Raw genomic sequence first — 20,565 nt, forward strand, 5'->3', positions numbered from 1 at the left:
TCTGTACAAGAAATACAGCCACTTAAAACACACATTTATTATCTCACAGGTTATGTGGCTTAGGAATCCTGACTCAGTTATGCTTGTTCCTTTACTTAGGGTCTCACAAAGCTGTAATCAAGGTACTGACTAGGGCTGCAGTCTCATTTGAGGCTCAACCGGGGAAGGCTATGCTTTCTGAAGATTGTTGGCAGAAATCACTTCTTTAGTGGCTCAGCTGGAGGCTGCCCTCAATTCTTAGAGGTCACCTGCAGTTCTTTGCCATGTAGGGTTCCCCAGTATGGCCACTTGTTGCCTCAAAACCAATAAGGAGGTAAAAGACTCTAGCAAGACATGCACTCCAATCTTATATAAGATAACCACGGAATCACATATATCTGGCCAACTCTGCTGTATTCTCTAGTCAAAGGTCCTGCTCACATTCAAGGAGAGTGAACTCCAGGAGTCAGGGATCACGGGGACCATTTTAAGCCTGCCCATTACAGTAAACGCTGATCTTAAACTGTCACGCAAAATTCCATGGGAAAATGCACGATGGTTTTCTATGAAATTGGTGCATAAAGATAGGTATAACATACGGAAGAGATGAACATCAGCTTCATTTTAGGAGAGTAGAAAACAAATTCCTGAAACTGAGATTATCTGATTTATCAATAAATAAAAAACAAACAGAACTGAAAACAGAAAACATCACAACACACATACCTGATGTAATTCCGTCCAAAAGGGATTCGGGGAATTCTTGACTGCTTATGGTAATGACTGCAATAAAATCTACCTTCATTTGGAACAAGAAGTTTGGGCGAATTTTCTTCTAGATTCAAAGGGAATCTTACTTTTATTTTTAATTATGTTTAATATCCTGTGGTCCTCTGAGAAAACACTATTCTCTTCTTTGTATTTGGCAAATGAGAGAGTTCATTTTGAAAGGTACAACTACAGTGAAGCCAGGGAGAAAAGGGGACTTGCGCCAACTGCCTTAGCTTCAGTAGAACTAAAAGGCACATTTTTCCAAAGAATAGTGGATTTTTGGCCATTTTAGCCTTGCTCACACTGCATTATCTTTTACAATGGAATTACAAGATGTAGTTTATAGACCATTGTCTGGGACACATCATTTTACATTACAGTGTATAATGGATGGAAAGAATTTCTTTCTTTCTTTTTTTTTTTTTTTTTTTTTTTTTTTTGTGAGACGGAGTCTGGCTCTGTCCCCCAGGCTGGAGTGCAGTGGCATGATCTTGGGTCACTGCCACCTCCGCCTCCCAGGTTGAAGCAAATCTCCTGTCTCAGCTTCCCAAGTAGCTGGGATTACAGGCATGTGCCACCACTCCCAACTAAGTTTTTTTTTTTTTGTACTTTTAGTACAGACGGGGTTTCACCATGTTAGCCAGGATGGTCTCGATCTCCTGACCTCATGATCCACCTGCCTGAGCCTACCAAAGTGCTGGCATTACAGGCATGAGCCACCACACCCAGCCCAGAAAGAATTTCTTCTTAAGAACCATTATTCTTTTCCTAGTTTGGGGCTAGAATATTATGCTTTGATAGTCTTCAAATCTGTAGATACACTATATACATACATATATATATATTTATTTATTTGTATTATTATTATTATTTTTTGAGATGGAGTTTTGCTCTTGTTGCCCAGGCTGGAATGCAATGGTGCGATCTCGACTCACTGCAACCTCTGTCTCCTGGATTCAAGCAATTCTCCTGCCTCAGCCTCCCAAGTAGCTAGGATTACAGGCATGCGCCACCATGCCAGGCTAATTTTATATTTTTAGTAGACACGAGGTTTCTCCATGTTGGTCATTCTGGTCTCGAACTCCCAACCTCAGGTGATCCACCCACTTCAGTCTCCCATAGTGCTGGGATTAAAGGCATGAACCACCACGCCCAGCCTAGATACACTATATTTTTAACAATAAGAATTCTATTGAGGTGAAACACTTATTTTTTTGTACCTCTTAGATAGCACTTAATCTCAATATTTATTGTTAATTTTATCTGCCCTGGCTGACATCCCTTCCTCTTCTCAAGCATCCTCCCTCAATGGTGTTTTCCCAGAGCTAAGGAACTCATCTTCCTTAGAAAATCCATGACAGTTTGGGAAAATCAAGTCAGGAGACAACACAATGGGCTCAGTCCTTTCAAGAAATTTAGGCTAAGCTGTTAGATATTAATGTTCTTGGATCTTGTTGAATAAAGGATTATTGAAAAAGTGTATGTGCTGCCTTAGGGATGAGGAAGTAGCTTCACTTCCAAAAAATGAGCATTCCTTGTGTCTCACTGGTGGGATTAATCTTTTTGGTTGTTAGCTTCATGTTTCTTAAGAATGTTTTTATATGAAAACCCAGGGATCATTTTCTACTCCTACACATCTGCGCACACTGTTGGGAAACTATCATCTACACATTGTTCAGATTCCACCCAAAATGTCACAGACTTACACAGAAGAGATAAAATGTTTCCTTTATGGTAAGACATTTTTAATGGACAATCATCTCTGAGTATCCTCAAAGTATTGGTTCCAGGAATCCCCAAGGATAACAAAATCTGCAGATACTCAAGTCCCTGATGTAAAATGGTATAGTATTTGCCTATAAGCTACATACATTCTTTCCTATATTTTAAAATCATCTCTAGATTACTTGTAATACCTCATATAACATAAATGCTATCTAAATAGTTGTTATAATGTATTGGTTTTTTATTTTTATTATTTTTTTAAAGAAAGGGTCTCACTCTGTTGCCCAGGCTGGAGTGCAGTGGTGCCATCATGGCTCACTATAGCCTCCACCTCCTAGGATCAAGTGATCCTCCCATCTCAGCCTCTCCAGTAGCTGAGACTACAGGGGCATGCCACCTAACCCAGCCAACTTTTTAAACTTTTAGTAGACACAGGTTCTCACTGTGTTGCCAGGCTGACCTAAAACTCCTGAGCTCAAGTGATCCCCTAGCCACAGCCTCCCAAATTGCAGAGATTATAGGCATGAGTGATTGCACCCAGCCTAGATTAGTTTTTATTGTATTTAAAATTTTATTTTTCTGAATATTTTTGACCCATGGTTGGTTGAATGTATGCAGAACCTACAGACAGGGAGGGTCAACTGGACCTTACTTTTTATTTAAAAAGGTCACTGGAGTTACGAAATATAGCTATGATAAATATCACACAGACTAGTCAGTCTTTACTGACAGCAATATTATTTTATTTTATTTTTATTAATTAATTCTTTTTTAGATAGGATCTCTCTCTGTTGCCCAGGCTGGAGTACAGTGGTACAATCTTGGCTCACTGCAGCCACCATCTCCTGGGATAAAGAGATCTTTCTACCTCAGCCTCCTGAGTAGCTGGGACTATAGGTGTACACCACCATGCTTAGATAATTTAAAAACTTTTCTGTAGAGAGGTCTCACTATATTTCCCAGGTTGTCTTAAACTCCTGGACACAAGTAATCCTCCCGCCTCGGCCTCCCACAGTGCTTGGATTACAGGCGTGAGTCACTGCACCCAGCCTGATAGCAATTTTAGATGACAAAGGGAAAAAAAAAATTGTCATTGTCACATAGTAGTGCAGACACTATACTTTTTGACAATCTATCAACAAGTGAGTTTGTTCCTTTGCCACCCAATTCTTTCATCCTGTATTTCCATTGAACTTTTTCTTTGCGTATCTAGGCAGCCTTCAAGTCCCTGTTGATATGCCACTTCCTCCACGAAGTCTTTCCAAACCCTATCTTTCAGAATCCTTTTGTTTTCCTGTGGCCTCACAGTATTGGAACCACTATTAGAGCAGTAATTTCTGTCTCATTCATGCCACAGTTAGCTTTTTATGTCTCTTCTAACTAAATTATAAGCTAAATGCCACAATTAGTTTTTTATGTTTTTTTTTTAACTAAATTGCACTAATTTCTTTTTCATTCATGCCACAATTAGTTTTCTATGTCTTTTCTAACTAAATTATAAGTTCAGTGACAATAGCATTCAGCTTATGATTTCTGTTTTACCACAATGCATTGCAAATCGTAAACCCTTGTTATATAAACAAGAAATGTTCCTCCAGTCTTTTTATCATAGACTGTCATGCAGTGTCTTGACAGCTGGCTTTTTTTTTTTTTTTTTTTTTGGTATAGTGCAGCAATTCTGAATCTTGGAGTTAACCAGGTTTTCTCTTTTGTTTTTGCTTACTAGAAAGCTTGATTTACATTTAGACCTCCCTCTAGACTTTGATAATGCACCTTTTTTGTGCTAATCTTATCTCTGGCTTTAATGTTTTCTTTCCTTTTTTAAAAAGAACATTTAAATTTTTTTCCCTCAAATGAATTCAATTAGTTATATTAACTCTTCACATTTGTATATTTCTGTGACTACCTTAAATCAAGTAGGATTGACAGACAATTAAAAATTAAGAAAATAAACAGATACCCAATAAACAATCATACAACTTATTAGACAAATTCTTCTTATATAGGAGTTTTCCTGTGGTTGTGTCAGTTTCAAAAAAGTGGTAATTAATATAGAATGTTAATCTTTGAAAATAACAAACTTCTATTACCCATGTGAATTTTTTCCCCCATGACAGTGTGTAATTAATAGAACTTCCCAGATAGCAGGCAGGCAAGTTTGCTGTTGGCCTCAGATTCCATTTCCTTATGTGTAAATGAGGGGGTAGGGCTAAAAGATCCCTTGGGTCTCCTCAGTTTCTCACATTATGTGATTCTTAAATACCCTCAGCTCTCCCCTTCTCTCTACCTGTGTTGACACAGCCTCAGAACATTAGGGAGGAGGTTTGAAATTTGAAATAAATCTTTTGGACTTTTAGATTTCACTGAGTGCTGACTTAGATTTCTACAGTGATGACGAATTAAGAAAAAGCTGCTGGGAGAATTGACAGTGTTGGGATTTATATGAGGCCCACCCACAATAATCTCGAAATTTTTCTGAAACTTCACAGTTACGTGAGTGGGTGTATGGGGAAAATATATTTTTTTTTAAAGTTAATCTATATATAGCTAATTGAGCAGAAAAGTAACTAGTGACTTCACATATATTCTCTTCTTTGACGGTTAGTCGTTTAGTCTTTGGGAAGCTATTGAGGAAGAAGACAAGGCAAACATAGCAAGACAGAAGGAAAAGAGATGACAAAAAGTGTGGGTCTGACAATGGGAGCAGGATGGGGGGCTCTCACTGTGGGAATGAGATTCCATCATCCCTACTTCTACATTCTCCCAGTGCCCCATGCTTTCCTGGACTTACCTTATTGCTCACACACGCTTGTCCCAAGAATGCCAGACAAGAAGGCAGTGTGCCATAATGCTTAGTACATAGGTTTTGGGGCCTCCTGCCATCTAGGTACTGGCTGTGGAACCTTGGTTAGTTTCCTGATCTATCCTGATTATTGTCTGTACCATGGAGCTAATAATAGCAAATAGGGGATAGCATAGGGATGGTGTAATGATTCAATGAGATGATAGATTGACAATGTGGAGCACAGTGTCTGTCATTCATTCACTTATTCATTCAGTACATATTTACCAAACATCTACTGTGTGCCAAAAGCTAGATGACACTTGGAGTATGTCCATGAACAGATCAGATAAAGATTTCTGCCCATGGGAATCTTACTTCTTACGTAGCCAGTTAAGAGGACTCATTAACAAGTGGCCTAGAAAAAGGTATCACGTGTTGGCTTAATATTTTTTATTATGGGACTGGGTGAGGAGGAAGAGTTAGATAAAGGAATGGTATGAGTGGCCAGGACCCCCTAGCTTGGCAAACTCTCATGATTTGTCATCTGCAGGATTTGACCAACCTATTATTTGCATACTTTCTAATCTGTCCATGTATTAATATATTCTTAACTTTTTCAACATTCGAAAGAAAACAAAAAATGTATAACCAAAATAAAACAAATTATTCCGACAAGAAATCTCCTCAATGAGAACCTCGAACTACTTCCCTGTGACAGATACATTTTTTCCCATTTTTCGAAATTGTTTTCTATTAAACTTAAGGTAATAAACTTTGCAATGGGTTTTACAATCAAGGGCATATAAGTGCATATTTGATAACATTGACTGTCATTTTGCAGAGTGAATTTTAAAAATTCTCACACGTTTTCACAAGGGAAATATACCTCATAGAAGAGATATAAAATGAGGTGTCTGCGGTTGAGTGTTTATAGTTCCACAGCTGCAAAGCATCTACGAAACCGCTAGTACTTTACAGAGAATCCTGACAATTCTGATTCTTGCTTTCACACCTTCAGCATTTTTGGGGGGTCTCCTGACTCTGCAAATGCAAATAAGTTGGACTTCCTCTTCACCCACTGTACATCAAAGAACTATTTAATTGGAGGTTGTATTGGAAATTCTTAGTAGCAAGCAGTCCTGTCTGTACAAGAAACTGGGACAAATAGAGGATTTAAAATGCATTTTCAAAATTTGTGATTTATATGAATCGTCTCTTTTTCTAAGTTTTCATGGTTACCCTAAGGACACTGTGTCCCAAACCTTCCACACACCAGTTGGTTTATGCTCACGACAATCTTGCAGGTTAGTAATAATTAGTAATACTTTTCATTTATTACAGATAGCGAACAATTACAAAAGGTTATGTAAGTTTCTTGAGTCTTTATGTGGCAGAGCTAGGGTTTGAATTCAAGGCAATCTGGCTCCAAAGCCCAGGTTCACTGAGGACAGTGTATGTAAATGCGGCTCAGAGAACTGTGAGCCTGGGGGCATGAATCCTAATGCAAGATAGGCTTAATAATACCAGCAAAGGAAAGAACTTTCTGCAAGGGAACACTATTAAAACACATTTAACATTCATCACAAAGTATTACATGCATATATTAACACTCAGCTATAAGTCCCAAATTAGGGGAGAGAAAATTGAATGTCTCTTTTAGCTTCTGAAATGAGAATGCCTAAGGTAATCTTTTCTGGCCTTTACCATCCAGTACTAGGGTGGAGTGGAGGTGGTAAAAGCACAACTGTTGGTCCTCACTCCCTAGAGATTCTGATTCAATAGATTTTGGGTGGGGAAGAAGCATGTGTATTTTACAAACATTCTTCAGGTGAAGTTGATGTGCAGTCAGAACTCAAAAAAGAAGGCTTAATGATATTTAATATTTGTACTAATTCAATCCCTGTCCACGTGTCAGCAATGTCTATCTTAAAAGGCTAGTAAGAAAAGTCTCCATATCGAATTCACAGCCCTTCTAGTTTTATTAGTAAATAAAGATATACACACAGCAACACACACACACACCCACATACACACACACACCCACACACACGCATACTAACAGGAGCATAGGTAGAGGTCTTGTTTTTATAAACATTTTAAATCATCATGTAGTAACACACATGTTATTCTGAATTAGATCTGGGAAAAGAAAAAGGATAATAATGAAAAAACCGATGAAATATGAGTAAAGTCTGAAGTTCAGTGAATAGAATGATACCAATGTGAATTCGTTTTTTGGACAACTGTACCACATTCATGTAAGTTTTCCACATTAGCGTAAGCTAGAAGACAGGTGTACAGGAACTCTCTGTACTATCTTTGCAACTTTTTTTTTCATAAATCTAAGGCCATGCCTAGATGAAAAGTGTCTTGTTTAAAAGAGTCATCATATCAAGTACAAAACTATTAAAGTGTTTATTTTCATTTTCCAAGTTATGAAGTGTATCCTCAAGTGGCCAATAAGTATTAAGATTTTTTCTTCCATAACTTAAACTGTGAGTAACAATAGGGAAGAAAGTGAGAAGGGAGAAAATGAAGACAGACAGGGACAAGATCAAGGAAAGCAAAGAGAGCAATGAGGGCAAGCAAAGTCTGCCATAGCCCAGCCCATAGAGGGGGCCGAAGGTCATACAATGCTACCCTGAGTCACAGAGAACATGAAACTCCTTTGAGAGATTTCCTTTTGCGAACCATCCTACCCTACACAGTACTAAATTGTTGCATGACTTTAGCATTTAGCAGAAGGCATGGGGCAGGGCCCTGGAAGGACATGAGGAATCAAAGTCTGAGAGTCATTGAGGAAGGAAATAAGTAAAGCAGGTGCTTAATGCCAATGCAAATTAACTTAAGAAATTAAGACATACTCATCTACAGTGCACTAAAAAAGGGGATGGGGAAAGATGAAGGGAGAATGTCAGGAGCAAAAGACCTGAACACTAAGGCCTTTGGTATTTTGTTCTATGGACTGACCTTGTGTGGAGGTGAAGGGTGGAATTATTGGCACAGCCTGGTACCTGCTCTAAAGTTGCATGTTTTGCCTATGACTTTTTGCTAAATTAATGAGAGAAACTTCCATTGCTACATATGACTTTAAATTATCTAGGATGTCGTCTTCAGTTTTTCCAAAGGACTTCTGCCTTAGAGAGACTTCCTTCTTCCAGCCCCATGCTTTTCACTGGAGAGCTTTAACCTCTACTTCCTACTAAAACCAGCATGGTGAGGATATATAGTTGTTTTAGTAATCCCATTTCTATTTGAACAAGTTCAGGCATTTGAAGTGGACACACCCAGGTCTGGAGGTGTGTATGACAATGGTGTCCCAGTATCACTCATTTTATCAAGTTGGGGCAGAAAAGTGTACATGAATATGACATGAGTTACAACATGTTTGGAGCTTATGAACAATTTAATTACCAAGATCAAGATGCGGTTGACAGCCAAGTCCCAGAACTTATGAAATAGAAAGAAAAGAAAATGAAATGAATGAAATATAACTCTTGTATAAAGCTGACTGCAGAGGCTGATGAGAAAAGGAGAGAGGTGTGAAAAAAAAGGCCCGCATAAAAGTCCACATAAGTAATTTGGAATGTGATTATGTAAACTGGAACAAGAATAAAACCCACAGGGTTTTATATTTGACAGAAATGAGAGTATAGGGAAAAGAAAGGTTGAATTCATTTACATTCTCTATTTATATTTCCCTGAAGGTCAGATACATACAGTTTGGTAGTCTTGCACTGATTAAAACAATATTTTGGGGGTAACATGAACTGTTGGGGGGGGTAATTATCTGCCTTCCTTTGTGTCTTGTCTGTTTTCTGCTGCTATAACAGAATACCATCAATTGGGTAATTTATAAAGAAGAAAAGTTATTTGGCTCATGGTTGTGGGGCTGGGAAGTCCAGGAACATCGTGCTGGCATCTGGGGATGATGAGCCCATGGCAGAAGGTGGAAGGTAGAAGGATGAAGTGAGCACTGAAGATGGAGTGGAAGGGGTTGGAATTTATCCTTTTATCAGGAAACCTCTCCCACGATAACTAACCCACTCCTATGATAACTAATCCACTCCTGCAATAACGACATCAATGTATTTATGAAGGCAGAGCCCTCATGGCCTAATCGCCTTTTTAAAGGCCCCATCTCATAAATACTATTACAATGACAATTTTATTTCAACCTGAGTTTTGGTAGGGACATTCAAACCATAGCACTTTGTAACTGCAGAAACTCTAACTTACTTGGTTTTTCTCATTTGGAATTTTCAGTCTGGACAGTAAGTCTCAAGTTAGAATATCTGCATTACTGGCAGGGATTTGGATTCATGAGAGAAATCACTTGGACTTCCCAAGCCTATAACCTGGAGTCCAGTATTTGCAGGTCTCTTATTGATCTTGGGTAACTAATAAGCTGGTGTGCTGACTTCCTTTCCCTTTTGCACTGGCAATTGGATGCTAATATTGCCCAATCTAAGTTTTCCTCTCTCAAGAGGTTATAGAATGTAGTGGTTAAGAGCCTGGACTACAGAGCTAGATGGTCCATGTTTGATTTTTAACTCCACTACTTGTTTGTACCTGATATGTTCTGGCTGTGCCCACATCCAAATCTCATCTCGAATTGTAATCCCCATAATCCCCACGTGTGGAGAGAGGGACCTAGCGGGAGGTGATTGGATCATGGGGGTGGTTTTGTCTATGCTGTCCTTATGATAGTGAGTGAGTTCTCAAAAGATCTAATTGGTGTTTGACAGTTCCTCCTTCACAAGCTCTCTCTCTCTCTCACCTGCCACCATGTAAGACGTGCCTGCTTTCTCTTCCACATGATTGTAAGTTTCCTGGGGCCTCCCTAGCCATGCGGAACTGTGAGTCAGTTAAACCTCTTTCCTCTGTACATTACCCAGTCTTAGGAAGTTCTTTATAGCAGTGTGAAAATGGACTAATACAGAAGCTCATTTTTCTTGTCTGTACAATGGGGATAATAGTACTTACAGTGTTGTAAGGAATAAATGAGTTCTTAGTTGCAAAGTGCATGAAATGATCTCTGTCATATAATAAACACTATGTAAAGATCAGCTGTTATCATTCACTGTGGGAAGGTCAAATCTTTATTTTTTCCCCAACTGTGAAAAGCTATTTCAGAATGGGAGAGGAAGAAAGATGACAGACAACGAGATTGAGTCAAATCCTCCCCTTCCTTCACACGTAAATGCATAAGGAAGCCTTCAGGAGATGAGTGTGCATAAATGAAGGTGAAAATTTGGCTTTGTGTCTTAAAAAAGAGTTTCTCCAGAGGTTGACACAGTCATCAGTTTAATTCTTGAGTTTCTTATTCTGTGGATATGTGTCCTATATTGGAAACCATAAACTGGGCAAGAGTTTTCAACACTTCTTGGCCTATAGCTATTAAATCAGTCTTTTGAATCACATTCTGCACAAAATATGGTTATACTTAGCACATGTCATGGTTTTATGTGTTAAAGAGGGTGCCAAAATTTATTAAACTAATCTTTCTTTTAAATGACCCTAAACATTACTATTTCTTATACAGTGGATTTCAGAATGAGTTACCGAGTTTTAAATCACTTTTAGAAGTGAGACAAGAGACACAGGTCTTCAAGTCAATAGTGGTCTTTTAGGAAATGGGTCATCCTGCCCCTTTTATGAAGTTATAGCCAGATGTGAATTATCACTTCATAGCAGGGTGGGAGTGGAAATCAAGAGTTATCTAGTGTATTCTAGGCTTTCAGATTTCATGAGATAGTAAAATAACACTTAAAAAAATTATGAACTGACAAGTTTCCAAATTTATTTTTGAAGAAAAAAAAATCACCAGCTACTAACACTATATGTAAAGAAGAATACCTTAACACTTTGATACATGTTATACATAATATATTTGATGTGAACTATGTACATGCACACATTATCAAAGAGATCCTCTCAAGAAGTTGAATGCGAGAAGGAAAAGTTCTATATTTTTCAATAAAAGAAACATGGCTTGAAGCACAAAACTGGGTGACCATATGGGCAGACAACAAGCTAGCTGCAGGAGTCTTTTTTTCATACCCCAGTGGCACCTGGAATGCCAGCAAGAAAGAGCCATTCACTCCCCTAGAAAGGGGGCTGAAGTCAGGAAGCCAAGTGATCTAGCTCAGTGGATCCCACTCTGATGGAGCCCAGCAAGCAAAGGTCCACTGGCCTGAAATTCTCGCTGCCAGCACAGCAGTCTGAAGTCCAACTGGGACACTCTAGCTTGGTTGGGGGAGGGGTGTCCACTATTTCTGAGGATTGAATAGGCAGTTTTCCCCTCACAGTGTAAATAAAGCCACCAGGAAGTTTGAACTTGACAGAGCCCACTGCAGCTTGACAAAGACACTGTAGTCAGACTGCCTCTCTAGATTCCTCCTCTCTGGTAGGGCATCTCTGAAAGAAAGGCAGCAGCCCCAGTCAGGGGCCTATAGATAAAACTCCCATCTCCCTGGAACAGAGCACCTGGGGAAAGGGGCAGCTGTGGGTGCAGCTTCAGCAGACTTAAACATTCCTTCCTGCTGGCTCTGAAGAGAGCAGCAGATCTCCTAGCACAGTGCTCGAACTCTGCTAAACTCCTCAAGTGGTTCCCTGATCCCCGTGCCTCCTGACTGGGAGAAACCTCCTAGCAGGGGTCGACAGACACCTCATACAAGAGAGTTCCAGCTGGCATCTGGCGGGTGTCCCTCTGGGACAAAGTTTCCAGAGGAAGGAACAGGCAGCAATCTCTGCTGTTCTGCAGCCTCTGCTGGTGACATCCAGGCAAACAGGGTCTCGAGTGGACCTCCAGCAAACTCCAGCAGACCTGCAATAGAGAGGCCTGACTATTAGAAGGAAAACTAACTAACAGAAAGGAATGGCATCAATATCAACAAAAAGGATGTCCACACAAAAACCCCATCCAGTGGTCACCGGCATCAAAGACCAAAGGTAGGTAAATCCACACAGATGAGGATAAATCAGCACAAAAGGCTGAAAATTCCAAAAACCAGAACATCTCTTCTACTACAAAGGATCACAAACTCCTCACCAGCAAGGGAACAAAACTGGATGCAGAATGAGTTTGACGAATTGACAGAATTAGGTTTCAGAAGGGGGTAATAACAAACTCCTCCCAATGCAAGGAAGGTAAGAACCTTGAAAAAAGGTTACAAGAATTGCTTACTAGAATAACCACTTTAAAGAAGAACATAAAAGACCTGATGGAGCTGAAAAACACTGCATGAGAACTTCTTGAAGCATATACAAGTATCAACAGCTAAATAGATCAAGCAGAAGAAAGAATATCAGAGACTGAAGATTAACTTAATGAAATAAAGTGTGAAGACAAGATTAGAGAAAAAAGAATGAAAAGGAACAAACAAAGCCTCCAAGAAATACGGGACTATGTGAAAAGACCAAATCTGTGTTTGATTGGTGTACCTGAAAGTGACGTGGAGAATGGAACCAAGTTGGAAAACACTCTTCATGATATTATCCAGGAGAACTTCCCCAACCTAGCAAGACAGGCCAACATTCAAATTCAGGAAATACAGAGAACACCACAAAGATAATTCTCAAGAAGAGAAACCTCAAGACACATAATCGTCAGATTCACCAAGGTTGAAATAAAGGAAAAAATGTTAAGGGCAGTCAGAGAGAAAGATCACATTGCCCACAAAGAGAAGCACATTTCTCCATTAAGTCCAAGACTAACAGCGGAATTCTCTGCAGAAACCCTACAAGCCAGAAGAGAGTGGGGCCAATATTCAACATTCTTAAAGAAAAGAATTTTTGACCCAGAATTACACATCCAGCCAAACTAAGCTTCATAAGTGAAGGAGAAATAGAATCCTTTACAGACACTCAAATGCTGAGAGGTTTGCCACCACCAGGCCTGCCTTACAAGAACTCCTGAAGGAAGCACTAAATATGGAAAGGAAAAACTGGTAACAGCCACCACAAAAACATACCAAATTGTAAAGACCATTGACACCATGAAGAAACTGCAACTAATGGGCAAAATAACCAGCTTGCATCATAGTGACAGGATCAAATTCACATATAACAATATTAATCTTAAATGTAACTGGGCTAAATGCCCCAATTAAAGACACAGACTGGCAAATTGGAGAAAGACTCAAGACCCATTGGTGTGCTGTATTCAGGAGACACATCTCACGTGCAAAGACACACACAGGCTCAAAACAAAGGGATGGAGGAATATTTACCAAGATATGGAAAGCAAGAAAAAGCAGGGGTTGCAATCCTAGTCTCTGATAAAACAGACTTTAAATCAACAAAGATCAAAAAAGACAAGGAAGGTCATTACATAATGGTAAAGAGATCAATGCAACAAGAAGAGTTAACTATCCTAAATACATATGCATCCAGTACAAGGAGCAACCAGATTCCCAATACAAGGAGCACTCAGATTCATAAAGCAAGTTCTTAGATACCTACAAAGAGACTTAGACTCCCACACAATAATAGTGATAGACTTTAATACCCGACTGTCAACATTAGACAGATCAACAAGACAGAAAATTAACAAGAATATTCCATTGAACTCAGCTCTGGACCAAGTGGACTTAATAGACATCTACAGAACTCTACACCCCAAATCAACAGAATATACATTCTTCTCAGGACCACATTGCACTTATTCTAAAACTGACCACATAATTGGAAGTAAAACACTGCTCAGCAAACAAAAAAGAATGGGAATCATAACAGTCTCTTAGACCACAGTGCAATCAAATTAGAACTCAGGATTAAGAAACTTACTGAAAGCCGCACAACTACATGGAACCTGAAAAACCTGCTCCTGAATGACTACTGGGTAAATAATGAAATGAAGGCAGAAATAAATAAGTTCTTTGAAACCAATGAGAACAAAGACACAACATACCAGAATCTCTGGGACACAGTTAAAGCAGTGTGTAGAGGAAAATTTATAGCACTAAATGCCCACAGGAGAAAGTGGGAAAGATGTAAAATCGACACCCTAACATCGCAATGAAAAGAACTAGTGAAGCAAGAGCAAACACATTCAAAAGCTAGCAGAAGGCAAGAAATAACTAAGATCAGAGCAGACTGAAGGAGATAGAGACATGAAAATCCCTTTAAAAAAATCAATGAATCCAGGAGTTGGTTTTTTGAAAAGACAAAAAAAAAAAAAAAAAAAAAAAAAAAAAAAAAAAAAAAAAAAAAAAAACCGCTAGCCAGACTAATAAAGAAGAAAAGAGAGATGAATCAAATAGACACAATAAAAAATGATAAAGGGGATATCACCACTGATCCCACAGAAATACAAACTACCATCAGAGAATACTGTAAACACCTTTACGCAAATAAACTAGAAAATCTACAAGAAATTGATAAACTCCTAGACACATACACCCTCCCAAGACTAAACCAGGAAGAAGTCGAATACCTGAATAGACCAATAACAAGTTCTGAAATTGAGGCAGTAATTAATAGCCTACCAATCAAAAAGCCCAAGATCAGACAGATTCACAGCCGATTTCTACCAGAGGTACAAAGAGGAGCTGGTACCAATTCTTCTGAAACTATTCCAAATGATAGGAAAAGAGGGACTCCTCCCTAACTCATTTTATGATGCCAGCATCATCCTGATATCAAAACCTGGCAGACACAAAACAAAAAAAGAAAATGTCAGGCCAATATCCCTGATGAACATTGATGCAAAAATCCTGAATAAAATACTGGCAAACCAAATTCAGCAGCACATCAAAAAGCTTATCCACCACGATCAAGACAGCTTCATCCCTGGGATGCAAGGCTGGATCAACATAAACAAATCAATAAATATAATCCATCACATAAACAGAACCAATGATAAAAACCACATGATTTTCTCAATAGGTACAGAAAAGGCCTTTGATAAAATTCAACACTCCTTCATGCTAAAAGCTCTCAATAAACTAGCTCTTGATGGAATGTATCCCAAAATAATAAGAGCCATTTATGGCAAACCGCCAGGCAATATCATACTGAAAAGGCAAAAGCTGGAAGCATTCCCTTTGAAAACTGGCACAAGACAAGGATGCCCTCTGTCACCACTCCTATTCAACATAGTATTGGAAGGTCTGGCCAGGGCAATCAGGCGAAAGAAAGAAATAAAGTATATTCAAATTGGAAGAGAGGAAGTCAAATTGTCTCTGTTTACAGATGACATGATTGTATATTTAGAAAACCCCATTGTCCCAGCCCAAAATCTCCTTAAGCTGATAAGCAACTTCAACAAAGTTTCAGGATACAAAATCAACATGCAAAAATCACAAGCGTTCCTATACACCAATAATAGACAGAGAAGCAAATCATGAGTGAACTCTCATTCACAATGGCTACAAAGAGAATAAAATACCTAGGAATACAACTCACAAGGGATGTGAAGGACCTATTCAAGGAGAACTACAAACCACTGCTCAAGGAAATAAGAGAGGACACAAACAAATGGAAAAGCATACCATGGTCATGGATAGGAAGAATCAATATTGTGAAAATGGCCATACTGCCCAAAGTAATTTATAGATTCAATGCTATCCCCATCAAGCTACCATTGACTTTCTTCACAGAATTAGAAAAAACTGCTTTAAGTTTCATATGGAACCAAAAAAGAGCCTGCATAGCCAAGACAATCCTAAGCAAAAAGAACAAAGCTGGAGACAACACACTACCTGACTTCAAACTATACTACAAGGCTACAGTAACCAAAACAGCATGGTACTGGTATCAAAACAGATATATAGACCAATGTAACAGAACAGAGGCCTCAGAAATAATGCCACACAGCTACAACTATCCAATTTTTGACAAACCTGACAAAAACAAGCAATGGGGAAAAGATTCCCTATTTAATAAATGGTGTTGGGAAAACTGTCTAGCCATATGCAGAAAACTGAAACTGGACCCCTTCCTTACACCTTATACAAAAATTAACTCATGATGGATTAAAGACAAACGTAGGACCTAAAACCATAAAAACCCTAGAAGAAAACCGAGGCAGTACCATTCAGGACATACACATGGGCAAAAACTTCATGACTAAAACACCAAAGGCAATGGGAACAAAAGCCAAAATTGATGAATGGAATCTAATTAAACTAAAGAGCTTCTGCACAGCAAAAGAAACTATCATCAGAGTGAACAGGCAACCTACAGAATGAGGGAAAATTTTTGCAATCTATCCATCTGACAAAGGGCTAATATTCAGGATCTACAAGGAACTTAAACAAATTTACAAGAAAATCAAACAAACAACCCCATCAAAAAGTGGACAAAGGACATGAAAAGATACTTCTCAAAAGAAGACATTTATGCGGCTAACAAACATATGAAAAAAAGCTCATCATCACTGGTCATTAGAGAAATGCAACTCAAAACCACAATGAGATACCATCTCGCACCAGTTAGAATGGCGATCATTAAAAAGTCAGGGAACAACAGATGCTGGAGAGGATGTGGGGAAATAGGAATGCTTTTACACTGTTGGTGGCAGTGTAAATTAGTTCAACCGTTGTGGGACAGTGTGGCAATTCCTCAAGGATCTAGAATGAGAAATACCATTTGACCCAGCAATCCCATTACTGGATATATACCCAAAGGATTATAAATCACTCTACTATAAAGACATATGAACATGTATGTTTACTGTAGCAGTATTCACAATAGCAAATACTTGGATCCAATCGAAACACCCATCAATGATAGACTGGATGAAGAAAATGTGCCACATATACACCACAGAATACTATGCAACCATTAAAAAAGGATGAGTTTGTGTCCTTTGCAGGGATGTGGATGAAGCTGAAAGCTATTATTCTCAGCAAACTAACACAGGAACAGAAAAACAAACACTGCATGTTCTTACTCATAAGTGGGAGTTGAACAGTGAGAACACATGGACACGTGGAGGGGAACATCACACACTGGGGCCTATCATGGGGTTGGGGGCTAGGGGAGGGATAGCATTAGGAGAAATACCTAATGTAGATGGTGGGTTGATGAGTGCAGCAAACCACCATGGCACGTGTATACCTATGTAACAAACCTGCACGTTCTGCACCTGTATCCCAGAACTTTAAGTATAATAATAATAATAATAATAATAATAATAAATACCGCAATTTTTATAGTAGAATGTAAATTTCATCTAAGCAGGAACTTTGCCTTTCTTGTTTGCCTCTAATTATCGTGAACTCTTCTTAAGATATAAAAGGCACTGAATATTTGTTGAATAAATAGCTAAATATACATGTCCGCAAATGTATTATAAATAACTAAGTATACTTGTCTGCAAATTACATTGTCATCATTTCTCTCAATTTTTCATTACAGACTATCTCTGGTAAAATATCATCACCCAAACATGGCACTGGAAACTGCTGATCTGTTAAAATATTTATAGGAATCTGCCATATACTTATGTGAAAAAAAGACTAGAACGCAAAATATTTATATTCTTAAAAACCACAGAAATGATACTAGTACAATTTTGAAAAGGTTACCAAATTCATTTTATAATAATAGTTTTAAAATATTATCCAGTGGACTTCAAACTGTGTGTTGCATTGCATTCATGGAAATCAATTTTAATGAGTCACTATAAGCTATAAAAAAATGAAATAGAACGGCGGGGAATAGACTAGAAGATATCAGTGTCATCACACATTGTGAAGTTTTGTGTTATGAAAATCATTAAACTATTGTTGCAGTTAAATAAACACATGCAGAGATAATAATGAATGCATTTTGCATGGTGGATCTCAGCGGCAAAAAGTCTGTGATCCACTAATGTAGACCTTGTCCTTGCTTCCCATCAAATAGTAGGCCATTTCCAAAAGATCTCCTTCCATTGCTTGCTTAGACAGAGAGAATAAACGCTCCCTGGGACGATGTTCCATAATGAATGACTAAAATGTAGTGGAACTTAGCTAGATGTTTTAGATCAACTGTTTTTATGGAGTTGATTGGAAGGTAAAACAGTAAACATTTCATATAGCCTCAACAAAAAAGATGGTTTGAAAGAGATCAGACAGAGAGGATGAAAGGCATGAAAAATATTCAATCTTACCTGAGCCCTGTGCTTCTGGAAAAGAGTAAAGATTAAGAAACCTCTCTACCCTTTAGTGTCTGGCAAACAACGAATGCAAAGGCCCACACTGCCCTGCCATATTCTGAGATAAGACCCATCTCCACCCTTCTTCATGACTTTTATAAGACTTCTGGATGACTCCCTTTTTTTCCTGCCTTTATAGAACCCCAGGCCCCCTTCCTTTTCTTCGAGATATTCGCCATAAATCAATGTTCTCCATTTTGCAATGGTTTGAATAAAATCTTCTCTTTAATGACCTGGTGCATCTTGTATTTGATAGTTTGGTGCCATGACTTGGATACACTGGCTCCTGCACTAGGATCTTTGCTTACTCCACCCAGGTAATAAGGCTTCTTTGGGCCCTTTGTGCTCCATTCCTGGTCCAAGGAACTATGAATGAGTCTAACTCCTGGTCCTGTAATATGGACCCTTGTCTATTGGTAGCAAGGCAAAGATGTGATTTATATATATATTTTTTTAGTACTCACTTGATTTCTGGCACTGGTTTTGGTTTCGTGGTCTGACCACTTGATCATCTCTGAAAAGGGGATTATTGACTTTTAGAGATCTTGTCTCTTACGGGTGAAAGACAGCAGAGAATTTGGTTTGCTACTCTTTTCTGTTTGTCTGTTTTGAGCTCAAATCAAGAATCATGAGAAGAGAACAGCTCTTTGATATAAAACAATAAGTTTTGTGATTCTGTGTCCACTCTTGACCCACGGCTTAAATGTTAGAATTGAAACTAAATTCTTGCTATCTCTGCTTTAATGTCTACATGTCTGTAATTAAGAAAGGACATCACCACTCATTGTTAGAGTATGTAATATTTCCCTGTTGGCCAGGTACGGTGGCATGCACCTACAATTTCAGCTACTATGAAAGTTGCAACCTTAGCTACTCAGGAGTCTGAAGGCAGGAGTTCTAATCTAGCCCATCTCTGAAAAAAATAAAAATAAAATATTTCCCTATCTCAGGATGGTGTCACTAAATTAGGTTAGAGAATCTCTTAACGAAGCTCTATTCTAATTGGCTTAGAAATAAATAACCATTTATATAAACCAAATATTTCCCAAATTCCCAGAAGTTAAGGAAATTGAGCCTTAAATACTTTTAATGTAGGTGAAAAAGATGTATCTGGTAGGAACATAACTCAGAAACAATCATTCAAGTTCACAAAATCTAGGTAAATGTTTGGCAAACATTAATTAACAATAATTATTATTTTGATAATCAAATAATTAATAAGGTTGATTTAGTAAAAATAGCTATGTTTTCTCCGAGTTTTTAGTGTTAAATATAACACAAGCATGCTTCTATTCTACTTGTGAATGTTCTTCCTAAACTTAAATAGATTTGCCAACCAAATAATCTAGCATTACTTCTACTTAATGTTTAATATAATAAAAACAAAAATTTGTGTTTAAGCAAATTGAGTCATTATCCTAACAAACTTTCAATGGTAATAATATTTTGGAGCATGTCAGCTTGAAGACAATTTCCAAGATATTTGGTAACTTAAAACCTTGGATTGAAGCTAAATTGAATTAATTAATGAATATTCATTTGATATTTGTGTAATTTCTATGCAAGAGAGGAAAGTGAAATATTGGTAACCAAGCATAATGTTAAGTTTATATACTTTTTGCCTTTTGTTTCTATATGCTATAGAGAAGCATGTACATTCAGTTTTAATAAATGTGTTCATTTTTGCCACTTTGCATAAGTCGTGCTGTAAAGAATATGCATGGCTATTAAAAGTCGTGAGATGTGTATTCATGAGTTCCACTAGTGTGTTACAAAAAGCTTATGTATGACAGAAAGATCACAATTATCCTTTTCCTTTTTTTCTTTGTGCAACAGATGTTACTATTTCTATTTAAAAATTATAATCAATATACATGAATGAGATTCCACAAGGCATAATAATGGCAGAGAGATGCAATTTTGTATGCAAGGTTTGTAGAAAATGTTTTTGTTAAAATAGAGTTTTTTTATTCTGAAGTCATATAGCTAGTTGTTAATGTGTAGGACAAAAGCTGAATAGACGTAGAAAGTTGGAAAACGCTTGTAGGAAACAAAATTTGATGTGGTCAGTGCTGGCTAAGGCTTGATGAATTCATTTATAAGATTTCAAAAAGATCTTCAGTATGAAATACCATACTGATGCAAAGTAGAATTTAAT

The 20,565-nt window shown here is 38.0% G+C and overlaps 1 protein-coding gene across 3 annotated transcripts in view; it reads right to left on the reverse strand.

Annotated features, from left to right (window-relative positions):
* The window catches only part of NRG1 (neuregulin 1), a 1,132,381-nt gene that overhangs the window by 516,627 nt on the left and 595,189 nt on the right, over positions 1 to 20,565 (reverse strand). The window lies entirely within an intron of this gene.

This window comes from Macaca thibetana, chromosome 8 (genome assembly GCF_024542745.1).
Source record: "Macaca thibetana thibetana isolate TM-01 chromosome 8, ASM2454274v1, whole genome shotgun sequence".
NCBI lineage: Eukaryota > Metazoa > Chordata > Mammalia > Primates > Cercopithecidae > Macaca > Macaca thibetana.